The sequence below is a fragment of the Pipra filicauda genome, unplaced genomic scaffold (genome assembly GCF_003945595.2).
Source record: "Pipra filicauda isolate LSUMZ 115617 unplaced genomic scaffold, ASM394559v2 scaffold251_size2273266_pilon, whole genome shotgun sequence".
Classification (NCBI taxonomy): Eukaryota; Metazoa; Chordata; class Aves; order Passeriformes; family Pipridae; genus Pipra; species Pipra filicauda.
The window spans coordinates 469,599-486,246 of record NW_024104367.1 but is presented as its reverse complement, the minus strand read 5'-3'; the positions used below and the strand labels follow the sequence as shown (position 1 = coordinate 486,246).

General features: G+C 41.2%; 1 long non-coding RNA gene across 1 annotated transcript; it reads left to right on the top strand.

Annotated features, from left to right (window-relative positions):
* Positions 1–565: 565 nt before the first annotated feature.
* On the top strand, positions 566–16,446 carry LOC120323402. Its single transcript, XR_005563791.1, has 5 exons — positions 566–597; positions 7,614–7,710; positions 8,638–8,689; positions 9,833–9,904; positions 16,389–16,446. It is a non-coding gene; the product is annotated as an uncharacterized LOC120323402 (long non-coding RNA).
* Positions 16,447–16,648: the final 202 nt, after the last annotated feature.

Genomic DNA, 16,648 nt, shown 5'->3' with positions numbered 1-16,648 from the left:
AAAGCATTGGAAAAGGCAGCACATGGAAGGAGTGGAGTCACCATCCCTGGGAGTGTTCAAAAAATGTGTGGAGATGACATTTGAGGAGATGGCTTAGTGGTGGACATGGCTTAGCAGGGAAGAGGGTGAGGGTTAATGGTTGGACTTGATGAACTTAAAGGTCTTTTCTAACCTTAGCAATAGCATGATTCCATGATTCAATCCGAAAGGGATCCTTGGGATAAATTCCTGATTTTCCAATATTAAGAACTCCATCTCCAAATGAATCAGGATAACAGGTAGTATTTTTTTAATTATCCTTACTATTATTTTCACTTTTCTGCAAGTGAAGAGACTCAACCAGCTTGCCCAGAGAAGTTGTAGATGCCCCATCCCTGAAACTGTCCGAGGCCAATTTGGGCTCTGAGCAACCTGGGATAGTGGAAGGTTCCAAGCCCCTTATGACCTATAAGATCCCTTCCAACTCAAAGCATTCTATGATCCTATAAAATCTCTCACAATAAAACCTATTTTCCTATGATCAACCAGATAGAAAAGGAGAAACAGCTAAACATCTCTGTTCCAGCAAGAGCTAGACATTGGACTATTTTTTTTTAAGTAAGCATATTTTACTAAAAAAGAAACTTCTCCTGCACCCCCATGTCTCCTTCATATTTGCTGATAACTATAAAAAAATATTTCTTTTTCTTTGTAAAATCTGATTGGCAAAATTTCGAGTGGTCAGAGCTCCAGGCCAATGCAAGAATTTGGGAGGGATATAACATTGTATTTCAGTCCCAGTTCTCTAAAAGGTGTCTCTTCTGCTGCTCTGCTTCATTCCATGTTTTCCCGTTCCTGATACAAGGCCATTTTTCTTTCTGTGCCAGCCTGCACAGCACATCAATCCTTATTTGGAACTCCTGTGATTTCCAGACTATTGGTTTATAAGAAACAAATAGAGGTTTCAAGTTCTCCCTGATGCAGCATCTGTTGGACAGTCACTGACTTTGCTGGGATGAAAAATGTTAAAAAGGCACTGGGGCAGAAAATACAACACTTTCTGAAGTGGCATGGTGGGCATGTGTCACACATACAGCTGGGGATGGGAAATTAAAACAGGCTGGAAAACACTGATTTACTCTCTGCAAAAATAATCCTGTGGAAGCTTAAAGTCTTCCTACAGTTTATCGGGTAGTGATTCATCCTATGAAAAGTAGTGTTTCACCATGAAAAGTTTCTTCTGGGTGGATGAGATTTGCTGAAACAAAGTGAGGCACCTGGACAGTAATACAGGCTCCAGTTGAATTAAGGCAAAAGGGACTCATCTTGCACCTGGAATAAAAATAAACACTTTCCCACACTCTAGCTGGGAATATTTTCAGAGACCTCTGACAATTTAATGTGCAGGCTGTATTGAGAGGTAAGACATAAGGAAAAAGCTGACTTATAGAGCTTTATTTTTCTGCCTGGGTGCCTCAAAGATTTAATAGAGTTCAGTGAGAACAAATGTTCTTAATTCTCCAGTCAAGATTAAAATATTGGAAAATGGGGAAACATTGAAATAGACTCATGAAAAGAAAAGGCTTTGCTGTTAAATAGTCTCACAAAATGAGCTTCCTGGTTTCACAGAACATTTTTATTTGACTCCAATAGAAGCATCTGGTTTAGTGTTGGTTTAGAGTTGGTGAGTCTTTAAGTAAATTTCAGAAGGAAAAATCATTTCAGAAGTAAATTACTGAAGAACTTCATTATGAAAGTTCTTCCCTTCCTGCCTTCTTGTCTCCTCTTCCTTCTCCTCCTTCTCCTCCTCTCCCTTTATTTCTTCCACATAATTTCTCTTTCACTTTTTCCTTTGCTCTTTCTCTTAATTACTACCAACTTGTATGATCAGCACAAAACTTTGCAACCAACTAATACGCAACAGTAAAATGCTCTGTAGCGTCTTGTGGAAGAAAATGTACAAACTCACGAGCAAAATCAAAAAATGAGTTGGTAAAATTCACACAGGAAAAAGCAGGGAGGCTCAGTTCTTCCTAATCCCAGGTTTGTATTTTTCTGCTTCTCTTTTTGCCATTTCCACACAACACAATAAAGGACAGAGACCACTGAAGTGGGGCATAATTTTGGAAATCAGTCTTTGCTTGTCTATTCATCTAAACTTCCTAAAAGTTTAGATGAATAGACCAGAAGAGATGGATGTTAGACACTTCTACATGGAAAGTGCTTCTGTATGAAGATGGTGAAGGGTCTAGAGGGGAAACCATACAAGGAGCTCTCTCTGGTGACAGAACCTGAGGGAGTGGCATGAAACTGCGTCAGAGAGGTTTAGGTTGGATATTAAGGAAAAGGTCTTCACCCAGAGAGTGATTGGGCACTGGAACAGGCTCCCCAGGGAAGTGGTCACAGCACCAAGCCTGGCAGAGCTCAAGAAGCATTTGGACAAGGCTCTCAGGCACACGGTGTGACTTTTGGGGATGGTCCTGTGCAGGGCCAAGAGTTGGACTCGATGATCCTTGTGGGTCTCTTCTAACTCAAGAGTCTATGAATCTATGATTCTATGTAATTCTTTACTAGAACACTCTTTAGGAGTCATTTGTGCCTAAGAAGTCATCAATCACAGTGGTAGCCCACAAGGCTGTCAGGGAATTTCTATAGGAACCCTTGGAGTGGTTTGGTAGATCATAGAATTATAGAATCCTAGAATCCTAGAATCAACCAGGTTGGAAAAGACCTCTGAGATCATAAAGTCCAACCCTTTATCCAACACTGCCATGGTTCACAGACCATGGCACTAATGCCATATCCAGTCTCATCTTAAAAATCTCCAGGGACAGATAATCCACTACTTCCCTGGGCAGCCCATTCCAATGTCTGATCACTCTTTCTGTAAAAAATTTCTTCCTAATATCCAACCTAAACCTCCCCTGGCACAGCTTAAGACTAAGCCTTCTTGTCCTACTGCTGGTTCCTGGGAGCAGAGACCGACACCCTCCCTGGCTTCCCCCTCCTTTCAGGGAGTTGCAGAGAGCAAGGAGGTCTCCCTTGAGCCTCCTCTCCAGGCTGAACAACCCCAGCTCCCTCAGCCTCACATCACTTGTACTCCAGACCCTTCCCCAGCCTTGTTGCTCTTCTCTGCACCTGCTCCAGCCCCTCCATGTCCTTCCTGAGCTGAGGGCCCAGAGCTGGACACAGCACTCGAGGCGTGGCCTCACCAGAGCTCGGTACAGGGGCAGAATCACTTCCCTGGACCTGTTGGCCACACTGTTCCTGATCCAGGCCAGAATCCATTGGCCTTCTGGGCACACTCTGGCTCCTGTTCAGCTTCCTGTCCATCCAAACATCCAGGTCCCTTCCTGCCTGGCTGCTCTTCAGCCACTCTGTCCCAGCCTGGAGCTGCCAGGGGTTGTTGTGGCCAAAGTGCAGGACACTGCACTTGGCCTTGTTGAACCTCATCCCGTTGGAATCAGCCCATGGATCCAGCCTGTCCAGGTGCCTCTGCAGAGCCCTCCTGCCTTCCAGCTGATCGACACTCCCCCCCAGCTTAGTGTCATCTGCAAATTTGCTGATGGTGGACTCAATCCCCTCATCCAGATCATCAATAAAGATATTAAATAGAACTGAGACCAACACTGATCCCTTGGGGACACCACTAGTGACTGGATCCCAGCTGGGTGCAGCACCGTACCCCACCACTGTCTGAGCCTGTCCCTCCAGCCAGTTCCTAACCCAGCAGAGAGTACCCCTGTCCAAGCCACGGGCTGCCAGTGTTATACAGAGACCTTACCTGGGAGGAGTTTAAAAAATAGCAGGAATTTGAAAATTCAAGTAACATGTGCAGAGAGATAGGAGAAGGTAGTTTCTCTTTTCCCAGATGTTATGACTACAAGTTTTAGTAAGGGAAATACAGCTTCCATGAAATGTGCAGATCTGAACATGTTTCTGTCCTTTGAATCCTTGGCCCTGGAGAAGTGAGGTACAACCAATTCTGATTTCTTTTAAAGGTGGAGATACAAACTGATTCAGGAAAGAATTCCTCTTCCAGTCCATGTTTAAGTTCACTCTGGAAATCCAGCAGAATCAAGCAAATACCTAATTGGTAATTTAGTGAATGAATGTAATAACAAATAACAGGATAAATATTGGGGGTTTTTCCTCATAATTGAGTTATTAATTAATATAATAATGTAAGTCTCTTTAGTAAGGTATAGATTTGGCTCTACTTCTTTTAATTGATCTAACTCCCACCTGACTTCTTTGAAAGGCCAAGGCTACTCTTGCCAGGGCCAAGTGTCTCCTGGAGTTTGATACTGGTTAAAAAAATCACTCAATTTAATCCTGGACAAATGTAAATCTAATATCCTGCAGTGGATGTTAGTGAGGTTGCTTCACTCCAGCCCAAGTCTCATCAGAAGTAATCAAGCACAGCAATGGAGAGATTGTTCTCTGTAAGACAAGCGACAAGCAATCTCTGAACCAAAGTTATATTTCCATGCTTGGTATGAAAACACAGTGATGAAAAAAATGATAAATATTGGGGGCACAGTGGTGGTAAATTGAAGAGCATTAGGAATTAAATGGTAGTGAGAAATGGGAACTGACACAATTTAAATGAAATTTTAAATACGGGTTTATTCACTGCGAGAGGTGTTTGGACATAAACCACTTCTCTCATCTTATTTGACACCCTCCTCCCTCTGAAAATGTTTGAGAGTGCTGTTTTCCAACTCTATGGGAGCATAAAAATGTAAAGGTAGGTGTGTTCACGGGAAAATTTCACATCTGTGTTTGGTCAAAATCTTCTATAACACCTCAGCATCTTTATCATCCCTCAGAGTGTGAATAAGTGATATCTTCCTTTTTTATCTTCCTTATTTTTTTTTCTTGGCAGAAAACAAAGCCCATACATGAAATATGACTTAAAATATTCTGTGACCTGGGATGAATGGACAGATGAACAAACCATCTTATGGGAGCAGTTTTAACAATTACTAAAACTTGTACCAATTTTTCATAATAAACCCCATCATCTACTACTAATAACACTAATACAGGCACTTGTGGTAATAATAACCCAAATTTAATAACAAGGCAGCAATCATAGTTTGCTCTGTGTATGTGTTCCAACCACTTTACATACATTATAAAGTCATGGATCATTTGAGAGTGCCTGAGGGAAAATAACGTGGTAAATGCTGTATAAGTGTTATCTCCAAGCATTGAACCCGTTCACTATGAGCTGATGCCACGTTCAGCTCATATTAAAGCTTAACTTGTAAAAAAAGAAAACAAGAACAAGGAATTTTAAGCAGGACTTGCTTTACTTTGGGTGTGCATCTGCAATTCTCACACATAATTAGAGCACAGAAATGCCACGAGTGACCCCGTCTCATCAGGAATTCAGACATCACAATGTTGAACATGAAGCCCTCGCAGTATTACTCCCCAGTGAGCCAAGTGCAATATTACAAATCTTACTAAAGAACATTGTTCCTAGTGTAGAATACCTAAGAGACAATTAAATCACCATTTGTGATGAGAAGAAAGAAAGAAAGAAAAAAAAATCTAAGGATCAAATAAACCATTTGAACTGGAACTTCTCAATCTGTTTCATGTGGGCAACTTGTTGCATGGGTGGGAGAGCTCAGGGACATCAGAGAGGAGAGCAGCACTTCCAGGGCTGTGCTCAGGTGACAGCCCTGAAGGGAGATCAGCTGAGGGCTCCCCGAGAAATAAAAATTTCCCTTTTTAGCATCAGTGGAGAGCCGGGAGTTAAATCTCTAAGCAATTTCAAGCATGCAGCTCAGGTCTCTCAGCCCTTTGCTGGGCACATCAATCACGGGAATCAGGTACTTAAGTCAGTCCAATTATTTCCGTTGATGTCCTTGAGCTTGATTAAGATCTGAATTTCGACTTCATGTATTGTCTGCTCAGAGGGGGAGCATTTAAACAATCAAGACTGGCCTCAGAGAACAAATAGATGATATGAGAGTTGAGACTTTCCAAAGCCTTCAGAGTGGTCTTAACGCTGAGGCTCCAGAGCACTACCTGCTGAGTACTCTGAGAACTCCTCCAAAGAGGCAGGGATTCAAAGGGAAGAAAATAGAAAACAGAGCATTTCCCACCTTGGCTGTTAGCTGACCTTCTGGAGTGGGGGATATGAGTTTTAAGCCCATGAACTAACAGGAGGATACAGACAGGAGCCTGGGGGAGTGCTCTGTCACAGAGCAGCGGTAGCAGCATGGACTTTGCATTTGAATGTGTTTTTAAAAAGAGCTCATGACTGAATTCGGTGAGGACCTGGTCCTTACTGTGTCTTGGCTGTGTTCTGAGGAACTCTGGGGTGCACAAGTCCTGTTTGGGATCTGACCCTTTCCTTTCCATGAGTAATCCTTCTGTTCCATTTCTAGTAAATTTATTTGAACCAGAATTTATCCCTGGACTGAGGTGTGGAGGGTATTTGCACTCTTTCTCTCTGCAGTTTGAAACAAGCTTTCTCATTGTTTCTTCTTGAGTGTAGATGAGGACACAGAGGGTAAACAAGATTTGTGAATGGGATTGTGACTTGCTGACTGTTTACACATTTCACAGTCTAATTTAACTAAACCTTGCATTTTCTGAATGGCTGCAAAGATGGTCTCTCTCCAGTCTATCCAGGTCTTGCTCTCATATCCCAGAAAATTTAACTGCTTTGTTTTGGTGTTTTGATTATTTGTTTGTTTCTTTTTAGTTTTGGTTTTGGTTTTGTTTTACCTTAATCTGAAAACAATGTCTTGGAGTTACCTGAAAGTTCCAAGAAACTTCATCCATATCTGGGGTGGAATTCAGATGCCTACACAGAAATGTCTAGAGGCAATTTAAAAGCCCTTGGTATCTGCTGGTAGACATGAGTATGGAAGCTGCACTGCTGCCTTGAGTTTGAGTTTGCAAGTGGATGTCAGGCAGGACACACTGAGACATTTCAAATGGCACCAAAAACAGTGTTTTGGCACTCAAGTTAATTTCTTGGAGGAACGGAGACACAGAATATAAATTTCTAGTTGCTTAAGGAAAAATAGAAATTAAACTAGTATTTCCAGTAAAACAGGTGAATTATTCCTATGGCTGTGTGATTTGTAGGAGTCACAGAGGACATATATTTAAGGAATCCCACAACTTTGCTATTTAAGATGCTCATTTTAAAAGTGGCTAAAGCAGACACAAGGGAAAGGTTTCATTCCCTAAAAACCAAGTAACAACTAGAAGGGTGACCAGAACTACTTACTCTGTTTTTCTTTGTACACATAATCAAGTTATCCCAACTCAGTGCAAATAAACATCCAATATTTGAGTTCATTAAAGATATCTTGACACAGATACTGCCTCCAGAGTATGGCATGTCACCTTGGTGTGACCTGTGACCTCAGCTCTGCTCCCTCACTTGCTGTGGGTTTGGGTTCAGGGTCACAAACTGTAACCACTACATGATTGTGGTCTTTTTTTCCATCAAGTAGAAACATTTCTACCAGGCAGTGAAATACTTATTTGTTGGTTAAAACAAGGCAGGTACGAGAACAGGGGTGTTGGGGAGCTGTGTGGTAATTGAAGGAGCTTTTCCCATAGGATTTATTTGTTTCTTTGTTTGTTTACTGTTGCAGAAACCTTTTACCACAGAAGAAGTGAAAGCAGCTTGAAACAAAGAGCTGGAGCAGGCTGAGCATTCCTGGAAATGCCACAACCACTTAGGATGACAAGGTCAGTTTATATGTGCTCCCTTTCTTCTGTTTGTGCTCTGATCTAATCAGCCAAATCCAGGCAAGGGGAAGGAAAACATCCCTGCCACAAACACTCAATTTGTAAACTTCTCCACTTTCTCTCAGCCAGCAGGGATGTTCTCTGAACTGATCAGGACTTTTCCAGATGCCAGGATTCATGTTGTCATTGCAAGACTTTAGTTTTCTTTGGCCCCATTTTGAGGGGGAAAGAGAGGAATGGGGCAGAATGAATGGAAACAGGAGGCAGATAAGGAATACCCTTTGAGAGCCCTCAGTGCTTGACTACAATCTTATTTTCTAGAAGTCAGAAGATATTGAAGTGTCTGTTCAGGTCATGGTAAAACAGATCTTGCTCCTATTTTCACCTTTGTAAAACAGAGTTCTCAGAGAATCTCATGTCCAACCATTAGAAGCAGCCCGGATTCATACTGATTCAAAGCTCAGTTCATGGGAATTTTGGTCCCTATGATGTCTGGTGGAATTGATGTGGTTTCCATTCCATATGGAACCTACCCACCAGGTGAATTTTAGATTGGATATTAGGAAAAATTTATTTACTGAGAGGGCGTTCAGGCATTGGAACAGGCTTCCCAGGGAAGTGTTGGAATCACCATTCTTGGAAATGTTCAAAACATGTGTAGACTGGCACCTGGGGACATGGTTTAGTGGTGAACATGGTGGTGCTGAGTTTACAGGTGGACTTCTGATCTCAGAGATCTTTTCCAACTGAAACAATTCTATGATCCTGTATCCAGCAGAGCTGGGATCACAGTCTTTGCCTGAGAAGACCATGATGAACTCCCAGCCTGATATTTGCTATTTTACATTAGTCATAACTGGAACAAAATAAGGATATTCTGGGTTGAACATGTCATTTACAACATTTAACAGTAATTTATTTGTATAGGTTCCATAAGTAAAGAGGAGATGAAGTCTCAGACATGTATCTCTTCCTTCAGGTAAGCACTGATTGCATCAACTCACATCCTTTAATACCTCAGCATGAACCTCATAGGCCTCATCATTAACACCATACCATTAGCATATCTTTTGCATGGAAGGGGACACACCTCCCAAATATTTGATCAACATGCTGCAGAAGTTTGAGTATACTTCCACACTATTTTTTCCCCACTCAGGTCTTGGTCCCCTCACCAGATACACATCCTGTATGTGAGTTCACTCTTGGATTATTCTCACCAGTAAATAATTTTCCCCCAAAAGAAGAGAGGGAAATTCCCCCAAAATTCCCACTGATTGTGGGAATAGGCAGCTCCATAGGCATTATGGTAAAGGCTACACCAGCTGGAACTCACAGAACCTTGTACAATCCTCCAAAACCAATCCATCAAGCTGCTGGACTCCCAAATACCCAACAGATGCCTTCCTGCCCTGCTCTAAGGCAACACCTTAGAACTTTTTATGTCATGCTTTAATAATGTCTCTCTGGTGGGTTGTGACATCCTTTACACTGTTTCAGGCACTTCAAGCAGGGAAAACATAAAAATTTTATCATTCTGTATTACCACTAGAGGTTCTGTAACTACCCAAGGCTCAGAAGAGACACTTGTCTGCATGTCTAGGACTTATTTTATTAGGAGAGAACCCAAAACCTTGCATTGAAAGGCCACATTTTACCACTACTACACTCACCTGAACAGGATAAACTGAGAGAAATTACTAATGCTGATGTTGGAGAGCATCTCTGCAGAAGATTCCTCTGCCATGCTCTGCTTGTGCTATAGTAAAGAGTGAACATGTCCAGCCCACAGAAACTTTGTGATTACAAACAGTGACAGGTACAGAAACAGTCTTGTGAACAGGAGAGCTGAATGTCCCAGGAAGACCCAGAAACCCTGGATCTGAATGTTGGAGCACCATGTAGTGAACACAGGAGCTCACCTTTATTCTGTGTTGGTCTATCACTCAGCAGAAGAAAAAAGTATGTGGGGAAAGGTCAGCATATTCATGTTCTGTGCTGACTGCCATGCTTACACTAACTTCTTGCAAGTTGTAAATATTCAAGAAGAAGAGATTGTCCTCAGGTTTTTTCTTCTGGATATTGGAATATCTTAAAGAAATCCTCTCTTCTTGCTCTACAGAAAATATTTAAGAAGGTTGTCTACACTCTGATGTCAGCTGGTGGCAATAGAGAGGCCTCTGGAAGAAAACTGGTAGGACTCTAATACTGAATGCAGAAGCTAATGTACAAATGCCAAAAGAGTGTTCCCTGAGAGAAGAGAGACCTTTGTACTCATGAAGAATTTCTCTGTAACTCTTAGATGATCAGATTCTGTAATTTCCTGAAAAGTGCTAATCCACAGGGTTTTCTCCTCTTTCCCCCCTTAACTTGGAGATGTAGAACTTCATTCCTTATTCTATTTAGGCTGGAGGTGAATTAGGCTAATGTCTTCTCAAAATGTGAGCAACTTTGGATTTACAACACTACACTGATCTGGATTTACCTTTTCAATCTTTTAAAAATACCTCCAAGCCAGTCTGTGCTTTAAGAAGAGTATCAGAAGGTTGAGCTTTACAACCTCTTCCAAAATATACAGATCCTACCATCTAAATAATGCACTCTTGTGGCAGGACTTTCTGCCCAGGTCACAAAAGCCAGTGGGTTATGATAAGGAGGTCACCAGAGTTAATCAGGAAAGCAAAGCTGAAAAAAAGCCATAGAGGGTTTTTCTAAAGGAGCCTTTTCCTCACAATTAATTTATGAATACCTTGTCCTCTCCTACGCAAACACCTTAATGAAAGGTCACAACATTGCACTTAAACCATTGGAGCAAGAGGTAGGGCATGTGTCTTGTTTGGAAGAAAATAGGAAGCAACTGAGTAGCAGAAAGTTGAGCTTTACAACCTATCCCAAAACATGAGGATGTGAAAATGTTTGTGCATAAAAATGTGGCTCAGCTACTGTGGGAGATGAAGAACATCAGAAATTCTCAAGATGATGATGAAAGAACCCTAGTACAAGGAATGGGGTTCATCTCTTACTTCAGGGTTGAGATTCACCTTAATGAAGGCACTGATGGCACAGACTTGAACAGTTCACCTTGGGCTCCCTTGATAGTCAATAAGAGTGCAATCAATAGAATAAATGGAATTTATTATATGATTTGTGTCACCTCATAGGGACATTTAGACTTGGTCAGTTGAAGCCTAAGTAACACAAATCCTGCCACCAAGAACAGTACTGGACAACTTGACACTGCAGAGACAGATCCTTATATTGGGAACTAATAAAATAATAATAATATTTAACTTAGACTGTACCTGGATAGAATATCAAGAAATATCTTGGTCTGTATATAAGCTGTGCTTCCTTTCTGTGCTTGACAAAATTTTAAGATCCACACGTTTTACAGAATATTTGCTAGTTTTTACTAGTCTTCTTTCCTTAAATAAGCCCTTTTTGACCAACTGCTGATGACTTCCCTCTTGTTCATTGATCAAATTTCACTGAATCTGAAGATTTTTTTTGGTCTCCTTCACTACTTTCATCGTAACCTCCGAAACTCTTTGCAGTTCAGCCTGGCTCATTCTGCTCTCACTTTGTCTCATGCCCTCTGTCTTGTGAGTTCAGATCATGCTGTGTCAACCTTTTGCCTTTTTATCTTACACTCCTCCATCAGAGAATCACAGAATGGTTTGGGTTGCAAGGGACCTTAAAGAACATCTCATTCCAACCTTCCACTAGACCAGGTTGTTCAGAGCCCCATCCAACCTGGCCTTGAACACTTGCAGGGATGGGGTAGCCACAGCTTCTCTGTAGAACCACACCTGTTCCAGGGCCTCACCCCCCTCACAGAAAATAATTTCTTCCTAATATCCAATCTAAACCTGTTCTCTGTCAATTTGAAGCCATTTCACCTTGTCCTGTCACTCCAGGCCCTTGGAAATAGTCTCTCTCCATCTTTCTCATAGGGTCCCTTCATGTACTGGAAGGCTGCAATTAAATTAATCCTAAACCTTCTCTTCTCCAGGCTGAACAATCCCAATTCTCTCAGCCTTTCCTCACAGCAGAGCTACTCCATCCCTCTAATCAACTTGGTGGCCTCCTCTGGACTTTCTCCAAGAGCTCCATGTACTTCCTTTGCTGTGGACCCCAGAGCTGAATGCAGTGCTCTGGGTGGGGTCTCACAAGGGAAGAGCAGGGGGCCAGAATCCTCTCTCTCTCCTGCCCACACAGCTTTGGATGCAGCCCAGGACACAGGTGGTTCCTGGGCTGTGAGGGCACAGTTGTCACCTCATGTCCAGCCTTCTCATCCACCAGCACCACAGGTCCTTCTCCTCAGGGCTTCTCTGCCTCTGTTCATTCCCAGCCTGGATCGATATGGGGGGTTGCCCCCAGTTGCACTTGATCTTGTTAAACCTCGTGAGATCCCCATGGCCCACTTCTTGAGCTTGTCCAGGTCCCTGTGGATGGCATCCCAGTCCCTCTGGATCATCCTGAATGACTTCTTTTCCATTTGATTTCATGACAGAGCTTCCAATCCTGAGCTCCTTGTCAGCAAAGAGTCCCACAGCACCACTGACCAGGGCAACTAAATACAACCCAGGGATTTCCATTAGCCATTCCAAATCATCATAAGCACACCAGTTTTATTCATAGTTCTAAGGTCTTCATAGCATTGTTGTCCAGATGACTCGTGGGATAAACAGGGCCATATTTTAAGCTCTGTTACAGCTCTAAAGAAACTGAAATCTAATTAGAGGACAGTGAGTTATCAGCAATTTAGGCTGATGCTGACAACATATGACAGTAAAGAGATGGTTTTGATTGACCTGACAGAGAAGAGAGGATCTCTTTTATATATATTATGGAAATGCTAGTATTAAAATGAGAAGGAATAAGAAGAGAGACCTCCCTAATGTCTCAGTTTATAGCAATTCAGAGAGACACACTTATGAGTCACATTCATTGGAGTGGGGTGGAAAGAAACGGCATTTCCTGTGCCATTTGTGTATTTTCAGCTCTCCTCCACAATACTTAAGTTTTCTGCCTGAATAAATCATTTTGGAAGTCCCAATAGCAGGAGAGTGATGAATGGGAAGGCAGAAGGAGAGTGAAAATGAGCTAATCTCCCCAACACATTAGAATAATAATTCTTTGTCAGACCTAACATTCAATGAAAAATGACTCTTGCTAACACATTAGTCTGGAAAGGAGGTTTTGATAATACAGTAGTGGAAAGCAAAGTTTCATCTCTGAATTGAAGAAAAGTGAGGGGATTAGAGGATCACTCAGAATAATTCAGATGCAATGAAATACAGTTCATGGCAAGAGCTAACACAGTAGCCCCAATCAAATCTGATTTAGGCACAGTTAGTAGTCTTCTAATTACCGGCAATTGATTTAACTAAAGAGTTTCCTGCAAATCTGTAAGAGTGAAAAAAGGGATTTATTTGATTTTTTTTGCTTTTACAATGAAAACCATGCTTTTCCAATGGTTTCTATTTTCCACGGAAAAGAACTAATAGTTCGACTGGGAAGTTTTTACAGAATAAATCAAAGATATTTTACCATCAGCAAACCATCAGGAATGGAAATACTTTTCCTAGAAAGTGGTTTGGGATTGTATGTGAACAAATGTGTCCTCAAATACCAAATCAGTGCTACAAAGAAGATAAATGGAGTTCCCAGACCGTTTTTAGCTACTTTGGAGTTCTTTATTTTCAGGTAACACAAATTCATGAAACCAGGTTAGGTGTTGAGACAACTTCCCTGAGGCTCAGTGACTTGAGCCTGGATTTTGTCATTGCTGACACGAAGTGCCCTGAGTTGCAGGAATTCCTCCAGGAAATATAAAATATCTACAGGGAGACAGGCAAGAAAACTGGAGGCCTAATTGTCCCCCTGTGTAGATAGTTTAAACAAACATGTCTCCCTCAATTTATGGGAGCCAGGCTGATGCTGCTGCCTGTCCTCACTGTGAAGGAGTGAGTCTTCCAGAAAAGAATCAAGTAGCAGACATGTGACACTTTCACCTCCATCCTGAATCAGACACAGAGTGACCAGCAGGACCAGGGCAGGGATTGTCCCCCTGTCAGCACTGGTGAGGCCACACACCAGGTTCTGGGTTCAGTTGAGGGCCTCTCACGATAAGAAAGAAATTGAGAGGCTGGAGTGTGTCCAGAGAAGGGAACAGAGCTGGGGAAGGGTCTGGAGCACAAGTCTGATGAGGAGCAGCTGAGGGAGTTGGGGGGGCTCAGCCTGGAGAAAAGGAGGCTTCAGGGAGGACCTTATTGCTCTCTACAACAACCTGAAAGGAGGGTGTAACAAGGTGTGTGTCATTCTCTTCTCACGGGTAACAAATGACAGGATAAGAGGAAATAACCTCAAGTTGCACAGGGAGAGGTTTGGATCAGATATCATAAAAATTTTTTCATTGAAATGGTGATTGAGTGTTGGAACTGGCTTCCCAGGGAAGTGGTGGAATCACCATCCCTGGAAGCGTTCAAATGAATGCAGATGTGGTGCTGAGGGACATCCTTTAAATGGATGCATTCAAAGTTCAGAACACTCAGCAATCTGTTGAAGTATATTTTGTTTTTAACCCTAAACCTGGCAGGAGCCGATGTGAATATCCTGAAAGTACTTTGGGCTTCGAAGCAGCAATTTTATATACTTGTAGCATTAGTTGACATGAGCTATGAGAACTCAATAGGACTTTTACACAGGTGTAAAAAGGTGAGAGGGCATGTCCTTGTACATCAGATCATGGTGATAACAGGATGGTCTTCAGGATGTGTCTCCCTGAACTCTGTTTTCACTGTTATTATAAGTTGTATGAATGTTGATGACTTCATCCTTGGGAAAGGTACTTTTTGCTTATCAACCTTCATTCCAGGTTGGCCAAGGTTTCTGTCATTGGAAGTAATGACAGACAATCTACATTCAAACAGTTGCTTTGTCAAAGTGCCCCCTCCAAATAATCCAACTGCCAGAAGTCACACACAAATGTAATCATTTCAAGGCTTATATTAACCTTAAGTGTTTCCTTTTAAATGAGTAGGAAGGTAGGAAGAAGGGTTGGGCACCTCGACTTTGAGCACAAGATAAAGTAAAGATCAAGATAATTTCTAAATTGTTCTAATCTCATGCCTCAGTGCTTTAAAGGAGCCCTTTAGAGTCAATTTACTCTTTGATCATTGACTAAAATCTAATAACTGTGGCAGCAAATGAGGTGTGAAATGCTGTCAAAATCACTTCAACAATACCTGTGTGGTACTAAACATTTTCATCCCCGTGGTAAGAGTTTGTAGAAAAAGCCAGAGTTTATCAATTGATGGCTTTAGAAATCAACATGATTTTGCATTGAAAAACACTTACATTGTCCACCAGGCATTTTATTTAGAGTCCAAATCAAGGGAAACTCCCACGTGGTGACAAACACATTGATGGATATCGATATTCATTTTTGCCCTCCAGAATATTATAAATAGTCGATAATGGAACAATTACAAAGTTTTGTAAATGTAGTATTCCTTTTTCTTACAGACTTCCAGAGAGATTTTAAAAATTGATATTAATAGGTCAGAATGTTTGCTTTATTTTTTATCTCAAGTCAATATTTAAGTGCTTTTTTTTCAAGGAGATACCAGGTAACGGACTGCAAGTAGCAAATTCCAAAATTGGCTGCCGAGTTTCACTCTATAACTGGAATTATCTCTTGGGGCTGCAGCAAACAATGTGTGTGTCAGCTTGGATGTAGCATGGAGAGAAGATTGATTTTTGTATTCAGGAGTCCTACATTCTTTGTTCAGCTTTTGCCTCAAATTTAATGTGTGACTTAGTGCATTCTCTGATATATTCAGTCTTCAAAATCTGTGCAACCTGAGGAATAACACTGTCTGACAATGTTCTTTTGTGCATGAATTGGATGATATGTGTAAATACAGATGGTTGCAGACTTTCCAACAAGTAGTGCCTTAAAATTAAAAATTTCATAAAAGTCCTTCAAGTTTAAAATTGCTTTTTTTTTATCAAAAGCAAAATGATATTTTTATTTTCTTTTCCACTGAACTGAAATACTCTATTCTTTCTGAAGAACCAAAATAAAATATGGTTGAAAATTTACTTCCTTTTCCACTCTTTTCTTCATTTTATATTTCCCCTTCTTTTATACAGGTCATTAATACTTTATACCTCTTTCTGAATTACTATGAGATCTTTGAATGTGAGGCACAATGTAAGCATGAAGTACCAGCTCATGTATATCACAATTACAGTCCCAGGCAGAACTCAATAAGCAGAGGGCATATCTGATAATGTCTCATATTCTGTCAGAATAAGGAAAAAGTACACAATAAAAAAGCTTAGAGGTGACCCACAGGGAAAGTAATAACTTCTAACAAATCTGGCATTTGTTCCCAGTAGAAAAATAATGAAGGAAACTGAAAGATGAAGAGAAATTAAAGGAAAAAGTTATGTCTTGTAAAATATTTAGAGAGACAAGTTCAATTGCTAGTGAAGACAGGGGCATTTTACAGGGCCAGAATTGTTCTCTTAGTTTTTGGTTTCTATTCAGATAAAGAAAGGAATTACAGGATGTACCAAAGGCATATTTCTCCCTCTTTGTCAGCAAAGGCAACAGAAGTTTTGTGACTGAAATTGAAATACAGCTATTTTTTTTTCCTCTTCTTTAGGTCACCTCCATATCTGAATGAATTTAAATGGCATTGTTTGGAGAATGTTGAACAACACATTTCCTTTTGGACTGAACATGATCAAATATGTTTATTCTCTATGTCCAAGTAGAGATTAGAGACCATTGCCACTACATCCTGCCCAGTGCCACTGACACCATGCAGGGTGATGGTAGATCAGGCTGCCTGGAGGAATGGCAGTGGCACAATTGGGTGAAACTACCCGTTAATCTTTACAGCTGTCATTATTGCTGTTGTTG